Source organism: Vanellus vanellus (genome assembly GCF_965231255.1).
Source record: "Vanellus vanellus genome assembly, chromosome: 3".
NCBI lineage: Eukaryota > Metazoa > Chordata > Aves > Charadriiformes > Charadriidae > Vanellus > Vanellus vanellus.
The window spans coordinates 89,287,104-89,302,634 of NC_138907.1; the positions used below are offsets into that span (position 1 = coordinate 89,287,104).

Genomic DNA, 15,531 nt, shown 5'->3' on the forward strand with positions numbered 1-15,531 from the left:
CACTCCAATACATAGCTTTTTAAAGTATGCTATTGTTTAAATACCTGTTTTTGTTTGAAAGGTTTCATATAGGACATACAACTGTACTTTTTTTTTTTTTTTTCCCCAGTTTTTAAAGAGGAGATTTGTTACAGCCCGGAGCTTAAGTTTGTGTTTTTAGTGTTTGGAGGAAGGCTGTTACTACAGATACCAGTTACTGAATTTCTGCATTGTACAACTTACCTAAATACTGTCTTAAAATCTTAAATAAGGAGTACTAATTTTGTTCTTGTTTGGAGTGAGGGTTATGACATAGCCTACAATAAACTTAGCCTCCTCTGAAGGTAGGATTCCCAACTTAATATTTCAGGATAGAAATGTTATATACGGCTGCAACTTTTTTCTTCTCCTGTGCCTTTGATTGATAATTCCCGAGAGGCTTAACTTTTCTGTTCAGCCCAGCAGTTTTTTCAATGCTTCCATACATCAGTGAGGGGGGAGGGTTTTTTTAAGAAATAAAACTGAAAGGCAACATGGACGTAAACACGTGTAACATTTTCTGAAAAGACTGTTCAATTTGATACATTGTTATTCCCTCACCTGTATTAGTGAAAACTTAGTGGGAAATGTTAATTGTTTAAAATGGAATAGCAAGTTTTGGAAGTAGGCAATAAACTTTACAACATAGTGGTCTGAGAATTGAAATTGGTAAAGTTGGAGCTCAAGTTTGTGTTCATAGCCTGAAGTTTATGAATCCTGGCTTCCACTGGCTGTGGTGGACTTAAAAGTCTGTCTTCGCCGAGTGTCTTGCTGAATTAATTCCAGCATCAGCACATGACATCTCTTGGCTGGAGCTAGCTAGCTGCATTAGTTGGGCAGAGGAAACACCAGATTGTACTTTGTCATTTGTTCTGTCAGATAAAAATGGTATGTGGCAACAGGAGGGGAAGTCGAGCTGAAGATTCCTTGATCCTTAATATGGTTAGTGGGGGGAGAAGGAATAAATTATTTTTACTTTACAGCCATCTAGTGCAAACAAATACAAAGCTTCCTAGAAGCTCTGATGTGAAACTTTTTTCTAGGAGACCAACTTTCACATACTCATCTGGTTAACATTTTGTGTTTAATTATAATTATGCTCGTGTTACAAAATCTACAGCATGAAAGAGTGACTTGACTTTGGTACTCCTTTGCCTTGATTGTTACAATAGATAGATAGGTTGAAAAGTGCCACAAGGACTAACTTGTTAGTTTCCTTGGAATTTGGAGAGCGGGGTGATTGTCTCTTGTAATGATATCTTTTTCTTGCCAGCTGGTTACTAATTTTTTCCACAAACATGCGTATTTTTCAATGGCCAGCTCTTGAGTGGATGTTGCACAGCTGAGCTCATCCGGAAACATTGGGTTACATCGATTATTTAAAGCTATCTTTGTGAAAGCTTCTTTAGACGGTCAGACTTCCAGGTACATGGTAAAAGCTTTTTTTTTTTTTTTTTTTTTCTTCTTTGAAAAAGGCAAAAAAAAAAAAAGCATCTGTGACAGTCTAGAAAACACAGTTGTAGTATGTAGGTAATTGGTAATTAAATATTGAATATTTAAAGTTTGAATCACAAGATGCATTTCAGCTCCAAGAGCTGTTTCATTCCTGAATGTTCATGAAACTTAGTGTCTATTCCAAAGCCAACACTTAGTTTCTGACGGTCATTTAGGTAAAACTTGCAGTGTCAGAAATCTGGATTCCCTCTAGTCTGATATATTTGGCTGATTAACAGTGACAGTTCACTATCTCTGTTTGCACAGTTAGTGTGACAATATGCAGTATGGTTTTACTTGTTTTTGTCACTAATGTGTAGGAAAGACATTGAATCTTACTGCTCATTTTCTTTGCACTAAGGAAGTTATGAAATGCACTGTTAGTTCTGCTACACAGCCAGCAGAATAGCCTATGCCATTTGACTGCACAGAAGACAGTGGTAAGTAAAAATAGACGTTCTAGTACTTTAATGACTTGTAGTACCTAAAATCCAACTTCAGTAGACTGTTTAATTGACTCCTCATCTGAAGTTATTACGGAGGTTGTGGGTTTAAACTCTTCCATTTTAGCGTGTCCACTTCAATGCTAAATGAATGTTGAGTGTAAATCTATGGAGTGTAATCTTACACTGTTTAATGTTCACTACTTCATCCCTAAAAAACTGAAATGCTTCATAGATCATTGAGTGTGTATTTTTAAACTGATCTGTTAGCTATCATAGTAGTTCAAGGGGATTTTTCATTAATACAGTCAGTCTTTGAAAGCCAGGAGCTGAATGTATCAGGTACTGGGTTCCTGGTTTCAAGTGTAGCATTTCCAGTATTCTGCTATCTAAAGTAACATTTTCAGATTATTTTTTTTTCCTCTTAAGTGGAATGAAGAATGCACCTAATTCTGTCACTAGCAGTGGTTGTTTAAAAACTATTTTACTAAATGTAGCTAATTTGGGATTATAAAGCTTCCTCTGTGAGAATTCAACAAAGGCAATTTTATACACATCCCATTAGTAAATCAGGACTTTTCTTAAGGTGCAATTTCCCCATACTTAAGAATGAAGCTCTGTATTAGGAAATACTGGTAAGAACTAGTCTGAAGTAAATTACAATTAATATTTTCATAATGCAGATGTATCACAATTGGAAGGTGAACTTAATCTTTGATACTATGTCATTTGAGATGACATAAAAATATCTAGTCCCTGCATCTAGAAAAGCTGAAGTGGCTATTAAAGGACTGTTCCTGTTTCAGATTGTGGCCAAAGGCTTCCATCGGATAGTGCAATGAAACCTTTTTTTTCTTCCAGTGCAGACAGTTGTCCTAACAAGCTAACCTGCTTCCAGCCCACAGTTTTCAATGGAATTCTTGAATTTTGTGCATGTGCTTAAATTGATATTTTTGGCAGAAGACAAACCTCCAGTGGCAATTACTGGTGTATATGTGAGTAGTACTTTAACCAAGAAGTGACCAATATGTAACTTTGACTTAAACTAGGGTACTGAAACTGTCCTGTATTCATATTACCTACACTTTTACAGAAGTATGTTAGTTTACACTTCCTTCTGAATTAGTGGGATGCTTAAAAGCTACTTTGAAGAAAATCACAGCATGTATGTTGTTAAAATCTGTCAAAATTTGCAAATGAAGAAATAAGCTACAGGTTTCATGCTAATGGAAGACTAGACTTGAATATAAAGGAGGAAAAAAATTGTCCTAACTTCTCTCACTCGAACTCCTGAAGGTACCACAAGCTTTAGGTAGCTTTAAGCTTCAACAGTGAGTAAATGGAAGCTGTATTCATGTAGTTGAGTAATCTCTGCTGCCTTGCTCCCCTCTACGTTTTCATAATGCCAACACAACCTCTCAGAAAATTATTTAAAAAAAAAAATAAATCCTGTTAGGGGATTAAGTCCAGTGAGATCAGTTTTCCAGTTAAAATTAAGAAGGATCTGGAAGGTCTTAAATCCAATGGATTTAAAGTTCCGTGTGTGTGTGTGTTGTTTTGCAACTTTGTTTTTGCATAGAAGTGATCTTGCAATGGGAATGGTGTAATAAATGACACTTGGCATTTTTTTTTAATGGTATACTAATCTGAAAGACTCAGAGTCTGGTTTGTTGATGTTTTGAGCTGTTCAGGTGGTCATGTTTCTATCCAAGAAAACAATATTTGTATGGCATGAACTGGTCAGACCAATAGTTGCTTCTCTGAGGTAGTCAGTCTTTTCCTAGGTTAACTGTTGAAATCAGTATGGATTTCTAATAGGAATTAGAGAGTTGTGTTTTCTTAATAGCAGTATCTAAACTTTCACAGTTCGTTGCCCTCAGTGTAATGTTTCTAAAGAGTACTGCTTTCATTGAGTAACAAGCAAGGAGGAACATACAGATTAATGGCGAAAAAGCACTGCCGACTAAGCTTTTGAAAAGTGAAGCCTCCCAATTTGCAATGTGTATTAAGGTGTACTCAACACAGGGGTACAAATAGCATTGAGGTAAATCAATTAGTGGTCACATCTCAACAAGGTTAGCTCAAACTACCTTCATTGATGGCCTGCGCTAAAGCAGATAATTTGGTACTGAAGTACACTAAAATGCTTCTGTAGTTTTACTGTGGAGTTAGTAAAGAACATTTAGGGTAGTAACTGCAGCACAGCTGCAGGTAGATGATGATCCATTTTGATTTTTGTAGTCTGGAAGAACAATAGACAGTCATGCATAATGTGTTTTAAGTACCTCTTAAGTTTCTAAGTCCTGAAGCAACCTTTTTCTACTTTACTACATGAAGATGAAAACATTAAGGTTCGATTTCTGTATGCAATTAAAGATACAAGGACATATTAACTTAGCAATTCTAGTTATCAGATCAGATGTCTGGGTGTAGTTAGAGCCCAGAAATTGAGGCATGTATTTTAGAATCATGGTAATTTTTTTACTTTGTGAAGAAAGTAAAAAAAAAAAAATTTTTTTTTACTTTGTGAAGAAAGCCCTGCTGTTAAACAGATACTCAGTCTATCCTAGAATCCCTGTATCTAGCAAAAATGCATCCGTTGGGGGAAAAAAACCACAACAAACCAAAAAAAACCCCACAGCAACGCCCACCCCCCTGTCTCTGAAAGGTGTTTAGGAAAGAACTGCAATATGCAACACTTCCCAAGAGCATGCAGGTTAAATAGGTGATAGGTGTTGAATTCTTAGATATGGGGCAAGGGAGATAAATGTGATAATCTTGGAAATTCTGCATCAGTCATGTTAAAAATGTTGTAGAGAGAGCTCAGGTTTCACAAATAAACTAAAATTGTTTTTAATGTTCAACTTAGAACAGATGTGTTTTGACTTGGACATCTTGAAGAGCAAAAAGCATCCCTCGAAAGAGAAAACTTACAGGGTCTTGAGTAAATACCTTTGTTTTTTCTAAAGCAGTGATGACAACCAAGGAAGGTCCTCTGGAATACGAAGGAGTATATTTTTCTTGTATTTAAAAGGTTGATCTAGGAGTGATAGAATCACAAACACTCCCCACTTTGGAAAGTTCTTAACAAAGCATATTCTTGTTTGCTCCCTGAGAAAACGTAAGGTGATGGAACAGTTGTGAAAAGAAACAGTCTACCTGTGGGCACGAGATGGCCATTAAATGTGCCTGAACTACACTACTGGCAAGTTTGTCGTTTAGGGTTAAAGGTAAACTAGCCGGGCAAAATAACCTGGCAAACCACACCATAGAGCAACACTTTATTAGGTGTGTTACAGCTTTGTAGGATCTTTCCTGTTATTAATCAGTCTATCCTTTTCCTGTGCAAGGTAGACACACTCTAAGCCAGGCACCATCTAGCAGCCACAGCGTGATGTGAAGGGAATGTCAGTTGATGGATCTTGCCCAGATTCAAACATCAGGTTGAAAACAGATACAGGGTCCTTGGATTACAGGTCAAAAGGTAAGAAGAACTTGTCCCTGCTGCCATAATCCTCAGGGCTGCTTTTTATCTTGGTAGAAATTCAGAAGAAAATAGTTTCTCTGGAAGCATCCCTGTAAGGGAGGAGGTTTTGAACACAGCAAAATATAAAAAAAGCTTGAAAAAAAACAAACATGTTACAATGGCTAATGCTGCTGTTTCAAATGTCCTGTTCAGAGAGGTGAGTGATATCCTAGAGCTGCAGTTTGTAAACCTGCTGTTTTGAAGTGATGAACTGATAGTCTTACCCCAGGGAAGCAAGAGTCAGTCTTTAATATCTGATATACATGTTCCAAAGATGGACTTTTTCAGTGTAGGTGAGGAGTTCTTCCATTTCTTACTGGTATAACATGTTTCCCGCTCACTGCGCTTAACAGTCCTTTAAAGGGTGAACAAAATTAGGGAAATGAGAGAAACTGTTACTAATAGGGCCTGATGATGCGTTCTAATTCAGTGATGCTTGAAGGAACGTGGTGTTCATAGCAAAGCTTGCATGCAGAGTCTTGATTTGAATGTCTCTTAATGCAGGTGACAAAGTGAGAATAGGTGTTCTGTTTGTAAAGCTGGGGTGAACCAATGCCAACTCAGCAGCCCCTTTGCAGGTTTCAAATTCAGGATGGGCCCAAAGAGCTCCCGAGTACACCAGCTTCTTGTATGGAGTTGTGTTTTTTCTGGAAAAGTGTGCAATACAAGCCCAGCATCTTGAGAGAGGGAAGTGGCTGATGGTTTCTTGGGACCAGGGAAGGACTCTTCATTAAAGGACCTGGTGGTGCAGATAGCCCAAACAGGCATGTTCTGCACTGGAGGTGGTGGTCTTCATGTGCTTGGAAACGAAGGTGCTTACAAGGTGCTTGGAAACAGACATCTGGGACCTCAAGAGATAAGAAGGCGTTAAGAGCCAGTATGAAAGTTGTTAAAACTTTGTCTGAAGTGAAGATGTTCAGTTTCCTCAAGTCCAGGCTAGAGCTTACGTGTCAATATGAAAAAAAATAGACTTAATGAACAAAAGGAATTTTTTTCTAAGGCTCTGAAATGCAAAAGCCTGTATCAGTTGATAAGGTAGGAGAAGGCTGAAGAAGGAATGTGGTAAGGTAGAATACGCTTGCCAAATTTTAGTTTGCCAGGTTGGTCTCTCCTTACCGAGTTAAAAGAGGATCAGGTATAGGTAAGGCTTTGTATCTTGTTCATCAGCACTCGGGATATACAGAAGCATTTGTTTTCGTAGACAGCTTTCAGTGGGGAAAAGTTGTCATTTTCTCTGCAGGTGAGCATGGTGAGCGGTGTTTCTGAAGACTCGATGGGAGATGGGAACGTTCCTGACTGTAGAAGTAATGTGAAGTGAGCATCCAATGGCGATTGGTGCATGTTCTTAGTTCTTGGTGAAAATCAGGTGAGCAGCTTTGATCTAAGACGCCTTGGACTAAATGCACTAACTCCGTGTCTCCTCACTGCCGAAACTGCTCCTCCAGATAATCCACAATTTCATTTTTGTTACTTTCTTCTGCTGGCTTTTAGCTATTGCCCTTGGGCTTCAGGGAAGAAGAGAGTCATTACTGTATAGGTAGCTTGACTTCTCCAGCTCTATCAAACAACTGAAGGGGAAAATGGAGAGGGGAGCACAGCTGGGCATTGGTATCCCCCATTGTGGTCCTGGAGAACACCAGATAATATGGGCTTTTCAGCATCGAGACTGACTGGTATTCAAAGTTTTCTGACCATAATATATCCCTGAAACACACTGGATGTGGATGATACACCACAATATGGTGATAGGTTAGTACTTGATCTATAATTTATCCAAACTGAATGGTGATCAGTGAAGAACTTGCTACATATCCTAGATAAATTATGGTTATGAGACTCATATGGGCTGCTAGGAACCTGGATGATATTACAGAATCCTTTCTCCATTTTGTTCCTGTTTGAAGCAAAATCTACTTTCTCATGGAAAAAAAAATTATTTATTTGTTCTTGCATCTGAACTGCACTGACCCCAACCTGAGGTCTATCTGAGGCCTCACAGTTTTCCATGTGTGGTGGTATGAGCTGTCTTAGGTGCATCTGTTGAAATCTCAGAGACCTCAATCTTCACATGTAACTCCTGAGGGGGGAAAAATATACTACAAACTGGACGTACAGAGAATACCCCAGACTCAAGATTAGCTTCTTAAAGGGAAGAAAATGTTGTTCCTTACAGTTTGATATGAAAGATGGTGAGCTGATTTTCATATTAAAATGCCCCTTTATTAATATATACTTTAAAATGTGTCTGAAAGAGACAAAACTTCATGCATAGCACTTTAAACTGTTTCTTTTGTACTTATGTAGAACAACAAAGATAAGCCAGGTAGCTTACAGAGTAACAAGTCATTCAGTCACAAATCACAAATTGGTTTAGGAAGTTTTAGAATAATATTGAGTGTTAATAATAGTCCCCCCCCATACAGTCTCATACCCTAGTAGCTCCAGTGCCTTTCCTAGGTAGAATACTAGTTACTTAAATAAAACAGAAAATAAAAATCAAAAGCAAAACCTGAAGTAATGGAGTTTTGCAGAAATTACCTAGGTCTTCCAAATAGTCCTTGTTCCTTGATTTCACAATTTGTCCCTTTTCCAAACAGCTCAAAGTCCTCTTACCTGCCTAAGCATGCCCTGTCCCTCCCCAAAGGACACTTTAGGGAAAACTACCGTGCAAGTGACCAGTGTGCACCATAACCAGGAACTGCATTTGCAGAACATCTGGAGGAATCGCAAGTAACTGTTCCACTGCTCTGGAAGAGAGACCATGGCTTTCTGTCCTGCCAAGGTATGTCTGCTGATAGGACCGTGGAGGGATTGTCTGATTCTACAGAAGCGCCATTAATGCTAGTGCTAGAGGTGAAGTGGTATCTAATAATACACCACTTTTCTATTAAAAATGCTGGCGCTTTCGGTGGGGGGGGAGGGTTGGTGTTTGTGTACCTTCAGGAACTTGGGCAGCTGTCTGATAAAGATATCATTGATCACCTATGAGCTGTAAAAAAGCCTGGCCTTGCAGAGCTTGGTACTGATCCTCACTTACTAAATTCTCTTATTAAAACCATCATATTTCTTTTGTAGTGGAGCTTTACCATGGAGCTATATGCTCAGGTTATACCACAAAATAAGTAATACAGGCAAACTGTCCATGCACTTCAAAAAGTTGTTTTCAGAAAGCCTCAAAACTCATCCTTGAATATGAGGATGAGTAGTCCTCTGTTCAGGCACTTTCATATTATAATCTTGTGCATTCCACCTGTTAACATAGATCAGATTTTTCTTGCTTTAGTCATATATTCAATATTCTTGCCAGGGAAACAATATTTATGTCCTATGGCTTTTTATTATCTCTTTCACTGTTCTGAAAATGCTTCAGTTTTTGCTGTACATCATTTAAATGGAGGAGAATGTCAAATTCATTGCATACATCCTCGGCCAGCAAATGGTAAAACAATATCCTGGTTATACAACTGGTTCTGTAGCAATTCCTGTACAGTACCTGATGAAAGACAACTGAATTACAAATAACTTTTTGAGAGTGATAATTAATGTTGCTTAACTTTTACCCTATACTGCTTTTACATACTTCATGTTGTTGGAGAAACTGGTTGCTCGAACTAAAAATATCTCTGTGGAATTCTGACCTGGCAAAAACACTTCAGGCATTTACAGCTGCATCCACTGAAGCTAAAGCAACGGCCTTCAGGATACCAGCTCGCCAGTCACCAAAAAATCCCTCCAGATCTCATCACTACATCTGGGCTTACATGATCATTATCAGCAGATATAATGAACTTGTTAGTATCAGTAGAAAACTTTCTCTGATACAAACTGGCTTAAACAGCAACCTGTAGTTATAATTATGCTTTTCCCCACTTTTGACAAGTTTGTGTGTTGATTAGAACTTCCTAAGTATGTGAAGACTTTAGGTCAGGAATTTTTTTCACTGTCTTGCTCCTAGAATGGAAAAAAAGAATCCACCAAAAACGAGTTATGGCCAAATGAAGGAAAAAAAATGAATCTTCATAGGCTAAAATGTTAAAATGCACTGAAGTGGATGCCGTCCTGTGCAACCTGCAGTAGGGGAGCCTGCTCTTGCAGGGGGGTTGGACTAGATGATCTCTAGCGGTCCCTTCCAACCCTGACCATTCCGTGATTGTGCAAGTGTGGCAAAAGGAACGATTTAAGAAGGTACGAGTTCTATGAATAAAAATAAATTTGAATGCTTTTCTCTTGAACAGTTTTGTTCCCCTGTTGCAGCCTGTCCCTACTCCAGCACTACAAAGCAGAGGACATGATAAAATTGGAAAAGGACAGGGAGAGCAAAAAAAGATAAAAGGTACAAAAGTGCTCTCAATTTAAGAACGATTCATCAGGGCAGGAATCTTCATTTTGGAAAACAGTTTGCTCAGGTGGTCAAGAGTATTTTGATAAAATGATAAGCAGCAATTATGCTGAGTAGGGAATGACGTTTCACCATCTCTTTTTCCAAAGTACTAAATAGAACACATGAATGTTTGGAGAGCTGTATCTTCACTCACACAAGCATAAATAAGCGGTGGAACTCATTGCTGCATGATTTTTGTGGATGTTAAAAGTTCATGGCTGTTCAGAAAGCCACTTAGGAAAAAAATTTCTTTCTCAGGATATTGCCAAGATTGCAAATCAGAGTAAAAGAATGTTCCAGGAAAGTAGTATTATATTCTTGCTATGATTTTACAGCTTTTTCCTAGGTATGTATCTCCTGATGGCCATCATCACAAACAGGATGCTCATCTAGTTGAACCTTTGCTGATCCTATACAGCTGTTCTACAAATCCATCAAAGTATCTGCAATGAAAAACTTAGACTAGGTTTAAATTCTCCAGGTCTCATCATAGTTATGAGGCATAGGTGCTTCACCACTTGGCAATGTTTTAACAGAAACACAGGTCATCTTACAAGGAGTTTCTTGATAGTTTTTAATTGAGCTGAATCAAGGGAACATGGCTTAAGTTCCTTCTCAAACCCCTACTTGAAAATTTCCCCCGTTGACCTCAAAGTTGGTCAGTGAAAGCTCCCTTCAGGACCTGACACAGCTGTTTTCACAAAGTGTGTATCCGGGGCAGGGTTTTCATTATCCCCATTGTAAGTAAACAGCTTAATTTTCATTTAGACTGAGCTCTTAAGTAAGTGCTATGGCATTGTTTTAACTATTTGCATTGGTACAGCTCATATATTTGACAAACTTTTTCTTACAAATTCTTAACATCCCTCAATATCTCTCTCTTGCTGCCCCCTTCCCCCCTGCCAGTCTAGGTTTTTGGAAGGAATGTTTTCTAGATCTTCCCCCTGCATGTACCAATTCAGCTACCTCACTTAATACTAGTTAAAGGTGCATATCCAGAGAACTTATCTTTTGTTCAGGTAAACTAATACAAAATTTCCATAACTATACCTTTGCCAAATGTTGCCACAAACCAAATATTCGCTGCTTTAAACATTTTTCCAATGTCTCCTGTATAGGCCTAGTGCCTCTCTTAATGCATGTTCCTTAATGGTGTTTTTTGCTGGTTTGTGGTTGGTTGGGTTCGGGTTTTGGATTTGTTTTTCATTTTGCAGGCCTCTATTTCTTACTGTCTGTTGTCAACTTCTACACCCGCCTTGCAACTTTCTGCTCTATATCCTTATTCTTTAATGTCCCATAAACTTACTTTATGACAGGACAAATTATTTTCATCTCTAATATCTAAATTCTCTCCAGTATCTAGTCTGTAAAAGAATGTATTCAGAAAAATTCTTTTCATGTAAACAATTTGAGGAAAAGCTCTGTGTATATATATTAGTGTTGCTCTGACCCATTTTACTTTCTCCTTGAGAGTTACAAGTTCCTCAAGGCAAAACTGCCTCTAGCACATTGCCCCCCCCCCCCCCCAACCCTTCTCAATGGTACATTTTTCCAAATGGACCTTGCTTGTCCCAGTGAAAGTGGAACACGTTCAGCACTCAGCACCTCTCTGCCTGGCACCGTTTCTGTTGGGTATACAACTGACCCTCTGGAAACTGTCTCTCTTGAAGTGGGTTCTTTTACTTGAATTTCCTTACCTGAACAGTCTCCCTGCCTTTTTTCCCCTGCAAGTGTTTGTTTTGTGTGGTGCCAGTCAGTGACTTCATGGCTTCAGTCCTGAGCACAGCCTGGTAGGTATTTTCAGGTCTTCTAATTGAATTGTATTTTACAGTCTCTCTTAAAAAAAAAAAAAAAGTAATGATGAATTTTGAGTGGTCTGTTATAACTGAAACCCCTTAGCCCCTCCCCTTCAACTTCAATTGCCTGATGAATTTGTTCCTAAACAAACAACAAAATTTTTAAATCTGTGTAATTTCAGTTGGCAGTTCATTCTCCTGCAATTGTGGAGACAGTAATCTTTTGAGAATTACGTTGCCCATTATTTTAAAAAGAATTTCTCCCTACCACCTGCCATTTTGCTCCTTACTCTTCTGGAGCGGCTGAGCTCCCCCATTCTTGTAGAAGACAACTTGTGTGGGATTTTATCTGGGAATCCAAAGCCCCTGTCACTGTATCCAGCATCTGCTTTTGGACCTGGGTTATCATTTCCCCATCCAGTTTGCTTTTGTCTTACTATAATGAGGGTCAACATATGGTCTGTAAGGAAGCAAGTTTAAGAACCCACACCAACCACTGGAAGCACGTGTTCCCATACAGCTGAGAAGCATGGGTCTGTGTGGGTGGTGCAGGGAGCTGACTCCCAAATGTCATAAATCTATTAGCAGTTTATTAACTCACTAACAGACAAACGAATGTGACTATTTATAACAGTAAAGCTAATTTTGTTTGCCTAAGTGCTAATAATTATCCTCCTACCCAAACCAAACGAGAAATGTGTATCAAATAGTCAGCCCCTACTCTCCATCAAAGTTTCAGTGTTCCTTTAATACAGAAAAGTAAAGAAGCACAACTAAATGTCAGTTTTCACCTTAGGGTTTTTTTGCATACAAAAGAATTATCTCACAGACTGCAACCAGTAACTGTTGATGGATGCCCTTTAAGTTTTGAACTTAAAAGTCAAGTCTGAAGTGCCTACTAAAGCTTTGTTTTCTTGGGATCTGAGTCACCAATTTCAGATTCACTTTTTTATTTAAGCTCAGCTATTTGCTAAATACTTAAAATAAATGTTCTCTTAAGTTTTCTGCTAAATGGCTGAAGTTACATGGGTGGCTTCTTATTAACCTTTAAACTTCTAGGTCATCCCTAGATGATCAGGGACTCGTGGGGAATAATTTATAAAAGAAAAGTAATTCTTCGTTGGGTAAATATGAAGGATTACATTATGTAAGTTAGCAAGGACAACTGTAGCCTTGAAAAAGATAAATATGTAATGCCTTGAAAAAAGCAAGAGCAGACTTGCAGAGTATATTAAATGCAGTCAGCTGGTGAGAATCTGTGTATTATGGTTCACTGCCTGGTTTATTAAAACAAGCAAGTTTTTTTTTTTTTTTAAGCTAAAAAAAAAAGCACTTTGGTAAATAGAATCTCAGCCTTATAACTGATACTATTCAGCCAACAGATGTAGCTTTATGTTTTAAGTTATTTTGAAAATCTACACTAATATATTTTTTGAATGCTAGAATATGCTATCTTCTGTTGCTATTAAAAAAAAAAAAAGTATGGGGAACTGGCTCCATAAGAAGACTTGTATGATAAGTGAAAGATCCTTTTACATTTTAAATATTAAAATCTAGCTTTCCAGAATAACTGAGTCCTGGCCACAGTGCTTCAGAGGCCATCTCCAGATGCACATTTTCCCCTTGAGTTCTCCAGTTAACCAGACAATCTTCTTAAGAACTTATGTGACGAGAGAAAGACTTGCTATTCCTGGGGAATGGAAAAGGTCTTAAGTCTTCACATAAATTCAATGGAATTTTGAAAAGCTTCTTGTTGTTAATATTTCACTTTTGTTCTTCCATACTTTTATTTTCTTGGAAAACAAACCTCAGCTCTGTGTTCCAGTGTAGCAGAACACCTGCTTAGTATGAGTAGTCATAGGAGCAAGGGTTACAGAGGGCGATGGGCAATGCTAACACTGCTGTCTCTGGCAGGGCCAGGTGGGATAAAGCAGGTTGGTGTAGTGTCTGCCCAGCAGATGTAAAGTCTGTGAATTCAAGGAAACTGCACAACCGCTCAGATGATAAGGTATAATTAGTACCAAATGTGAATGTGGCAATTTTACACTAAATAAACATAACCCTAAACAGGGTAGCTACAAATTTAAAGAAACTTTTACCCAGAGTAGAAAACACAAATGGAAGCAGAAGTTTGACTTCTGTTCCTGGTGGTTTGCTGTGCAAGTCACTTCCTACGTTACAGATATGTGATGCTGTGACACCTAATTGAAATATTTTAAGAATTACTTTTTTTTAAAAAGTTATTTCTTACTAAAACCACTGCAAAATAAATGACCAAAAATCACAAGCAGGAAAGCTGAGGATAAAGTAAACCCGGTAACAACAAAAATAAATCTAAGGAAAATTAATTTCCTCTAAATAGACTGAATGGAGATTTGCTGTGTGTATGCACCTTATTTGTTCATTTTTTTTTTCCTAATAGAAAACATGTGGACTGACATGAAATAATACTGTGCAGACGCTCTTAAAGAAATTCAAGCTGACCCTGGGCTTTTGCCAAGCTGTCTGAGAAAGGTCAACATACTGAAGTCAAACTGCAGCATTGCACCTGCTCTAGAGGTCAAGGGAAGTGTTGCATAAAATGACAAAACATCTGAGCAAAGATTCTGAAAGCTATTTTCAGCTTTTGATTTCTAGATATCAACTCACCTTCTAAATACTGACTTTTCCTTAACAGCGTTGTTGTGGGGTTTTCACTGAAGATTTGTAAACACGAGTCTTCTGAACAGAAGTATTTCATAGGCACTCACATGCCTTTTGACCAAATATGCCTGTGTCGGGCTAGTGCAAATGAATATAAAAGGCAACAGCATCTTCTCAAAACTCAAAAATAAAAGCAGGCACTTTTTGAGCAGGTCTTTTTTTATATTGGCAATGCAGAAGCACCTCTAGCAGTAAGATTTCCCGTAAATTGTTTAAGCATTTTTATTTTGTCCATTGAACTAATCTTCCCATAGCCAGTACTGTCATATTAACATAACTTTGAGCTTCCTAAGACTAACTACAGAGTTGCTGAAAGCATTCAAACAGTTTGAAAGCTCGTGACTTACACTGTACATGAAGGCAGTTATTCATGTAAAGTTGGCTTTAAATTGTTCTCACTAGCAATAAACTACGTTCCAGGATTACTATATTCACAGTGTCTTAACCTTGTATACTTGCTGATGTTAATGAGAGCTGTGTTACATTTCCTACCCTGTTCCTTTTCTTCACAAGCAATTACGCAGTTTTGAGTGGTGTTTATATGGTTTTAGTGTCCCAGTCACTACATGATTTAGTTCAGTCATCATCTAAATATAGCGCATTTAATCAGATGTAGCGGTTTCTGGCTGCTCGGTGCTGGGAGCCCCTGTTGTCCAGAACCTCAGTATTTATAACTAGGTAAGCTTTCTGTCATCAGAGATCTTCTATTTACAGGGCTGAGCACAGCGTGTTACACGGCAGAGCGCGAAATGCCACCCGAGTTGCCTCACCGGCGGGCTGCTGGCGGCATCCCTCCGGGAGCCGAAGGCCGACCAGGCTCACCCGGCTTGGCAGCTCCTTCCTCCTCCGCTCCCCCTTTCCCCCTCGCAGCCGGCCTTGCCGCCGCTTCTCCCCGACAGCTACCGCCATGGCCCCAGGCCCGCCCCACACCACCACCCCCCCCCCCGCAAGTCTGAGCCTCCCGCACGCCTCAGGGACACCCACCCCCGGCCCGGCCGCTTCAGCGCTGACAGCTTCCCCCCGAGCTGCGGGGGTGGGGGGGGGGTGAGGGGCGGGAGCACCCGGCCCGGCAGCCGCACCGCGCTCTTGGCCCGCGGGGCCGCGGCGCCTCACCCACCTCCCACCGCCGCCGCCACGTCGGGCCGCCCCCCTCCAACAACATGGCCGCCG

At 39.2% G+C, this 15,531-nt stretch overlaps 2 long non-coding RNA genes across 2 annotated transcripts; one reads left to right on the forward strand and one right to left on the reverse strand.

The window, feature by feature from the left end:
- Positions 1-5,221: 5,221 nt before the first annotated feature.
- Positions 5,222-14,776, reverse strand: LOC309670770. The gene is made up of 3 exons (XR_014269041.1): positions 14,308-14,776; positions 11,560-11,698; positions 5,222-6,986 (listed from the first exon to the last, which is right to left on the reverse strand). It is a non-coding gene; the product is annotated as an uncharacterized lncRNA (long non-coding RNA).
- LOC309670771 lies at positions 6,759-9,342 on the forward strand. The gene is made up of 3 exons (XR_014269042.1): positions 6,759-6,847; positions 8,079-8,263; positions 9,138-9,342. It is a non-coding gene; the product is annotated as an uncharacterized lncRNA (long non-coding RNA).
- Positions 14,777-15,531: the final 755 nt, after the last annotated feature.